Here is a 2,599-nt window from a genome sequence, read left to right on the forward strand (position 1 = left end):
TTTGGACCGCCCCACTAATGTTTCTTTGCCAAATAGATCGACTCACTCAGCTTCTACTTCTTTTTTTTTTTTTTTTTGAAAAACCAATAAGCTTCTAGTTAAAAGAGGGAAAAGCAAATCTTTAATGATGGATGACGATATCCCACCATAGATTAGTAATCTAAACACCAGTATTTCTATTAATTAATCAATAACAATATCAACAATAATAACTTAAAAAATTGACACATTAATAGAAATTGAAATTAATATAAAATAATCTTAATCGACATCATCATGCAATTTCATATTTATGAAAATATTTAAAATTCAGTCTCCAAATTTGTGTTATTAGAAGCTCTTTTTTTTTTTTTTATTCTACTCTAAACTTATTAAATTGGTGAAAACACTTTTAAAATCCTCTCACTTTTCATATAATTGAAAAAACCAACCAAATCACATCTGACTGACTGTTATTAAAAGTTTTTTAGATAATAATAATATATTATAAATATAATATAATTTACTAAATATGAAAAGGATAAAGAAAAGATATTATCTTGTTAAACTCGTTGAGCCTTTCAATAAATTATTTTATACACAAACACGAAAAGAAGGGGTTAAAGAGACATTACATTAGTGGACAAAGGGATGTTTTATAGATGATGCTGAAAAATGAAATTGGTTTTGCATTACATGTGATAGAAAGTGAAAAAAGAAAAGATAGTGCGATTAGGCTTAGGCCACCACAGGATAGATAGGATTTGATCATTTGAAGATTAAAAGTATTATCAAAAGACCAAAGCGTTCCCTCCCAAAGTTTAAATGGCGGCCGACCATTCTACCTTCCAATGCTATGCAATTTTCAACTCCTTATATATTAAAATAGAGAAATAGCAAAGTACCTGACAGAGGCAAAGTCTTAAATGAATTGAGGCCCAATTCTCTGCAGAAGGACCCATAATAATTCTACGCCCTAGTAGGCTTCCTCCTCTCACATTATATCTTGCAGGAATTGAAAGGAGCATTTTGTCAAACACCTTGAGAGAAATAAATTTGAAGAACACAAAATAAAAGCAAAAAGTCCATAAGGGACGAATGCAGATAAGGAGGCTGAGAATTGGTTATAAAGGTGAGTGCTGTGTGTTGATGTCCAATACAAGAGACCAAAACAAAACTTACAAGTGGCCTGCAATTGATTGGAGAACTACTATTTGCTGTGACGGAGAGCGCCAACAATATCATTGGAAATTCCAGCCGTAGATTTCCTGTTTTTCACATTAAAAATCAATTAATAATCGATCGTCAAAATTCAAGAAATCTAAATATATTTCAATCAGAATTTATTTTCAAATCCAAAAATTCATGCGAAGATCCTAGATTGAAACACTCAAACGAATTCAATCTCTATAATGATGAAAACACAAATTCGATTAGGCATTTTGATAAGAGAGCAAAAAACCATTACGGTTATAAAGGATCAAATCTTCTGGTTCTAACTATATGGCATGGAATGTTTTCAATTATTTGGCAAAGGTACAATTACAACATGCAATTAATTTCCTTTTCTTTCCATTTTAGCATTTAGTGGGCATTTTATAACAAGGTTCTCTCTTCTTTCTCTCTCTTATTCAGCAATATAAAGACTACAAATATCATATCAAAATTTGAAAAAGACTAAAACAGAGTTGGGGTCATAGAGCTTTGATGGGTGTAAAGTCTATGAACCTCTCGTATAATCAACAATTGCCAAAGGTTAGTTTTCTATTTTTTTTAGTTTATTTGTTTGTTTTTTAAGCAGTGTATATCTCTAATTGTCTTTATTTATATTATTCATTAATGAATAGCTAATTTTCTTTTTTAAAAAAAAATAAAAAGAAGTTGATAAAAGTAAAACAAATATTGGATAGAGGCCCAATTATCTACAAAAGGCCGAGATGAACTCATCAGCACAGTAATGCAAAATTGGGCTTGAAATCCAATATTTTACAAAGCCTTTTTACAATGAATATTTATCAATTAGACAAATAGCACTAAAGAGGAGTAAAGAAGGCGACACTAACAGAGTACGTGGAACACAACATAAATTTATTGAGGTGCAGGCAGAAGTTTGGTGTAACATGCTTTTCTGTATCATAATTATACAGGTAGATAGATAGTCATTAGTGGGGTTAGAATTTAAGTATCACTAATGACACAATCCCTTGCCTACTAAAAACTTTGAAATCAAAGGTTTTCTAACCAAAAGGGCGACTACATAGGAAGTCCTCGTAGGAGAATAATTGAATTCCTTAGTTATTAGTTAGTGAAGATCAGAATAGAGCTCAACTTGATATTATGGACCACATTTTAAAGTAAATGGAAAAAATGGTGTTATTTTGATAATATGTGAGTAAACCAAAAAAAAAAAATATAATATACACACAAATGAGAGAGAACGAAATAATAATTTCTTTATCAAAAAATATATACACATGCATACTCCACAGTCGATATATAAAATCTCCAACCCGCAGCTTTCCTTTTGACGAGGCGATGCTCTGACCAATTGAGATTTCTATCACATGCTATCTTATATTGTTTTAAAAAAATTGGAAAATTAGCATTCACTTCTTAGAAA

General features: G+C 30.5%; 1 long non-coding RNA gene across 1 annotated transcript; it reads right to left on the reverse strand.

The window, feature by feature from the left end:
• Positions 1 to 559: 559 nt before the first annotated feature.
• LOC110009951 (uncharacterized) lies at positions 560 to 1,697 on the reverse strand. Its single transcript, XR_002284871.3, has 3 exons — positions 1,448 to 1,697; positions 1,162 to 1,247; positions 560 to 984 (listed from the first exon to the last, which is right to left on the reverse strand). It is a non-coding gene; the product is annotated as an uncharacterized LOC110009951 (long non-coding RNA).
• Positions 1,698 to 2,599: the final 902 nt, after the last annotated feature.

This window comes from Jatropha curcas, chromosome 8, assembly GCF_041381405.1.
Source record: "Jatropha curcas cultivar XTBG-Jc1 chromosome 8, XTBG_Jcur_1.0, whole genome shotgun sequence".
Lineage (NCBI taxonomy): Eukaryota > Viridiplantae > Streptophyta > Magnoliopsida > Malpighiales > Euphorbiaceae > Jatropha > Jatropha curcas.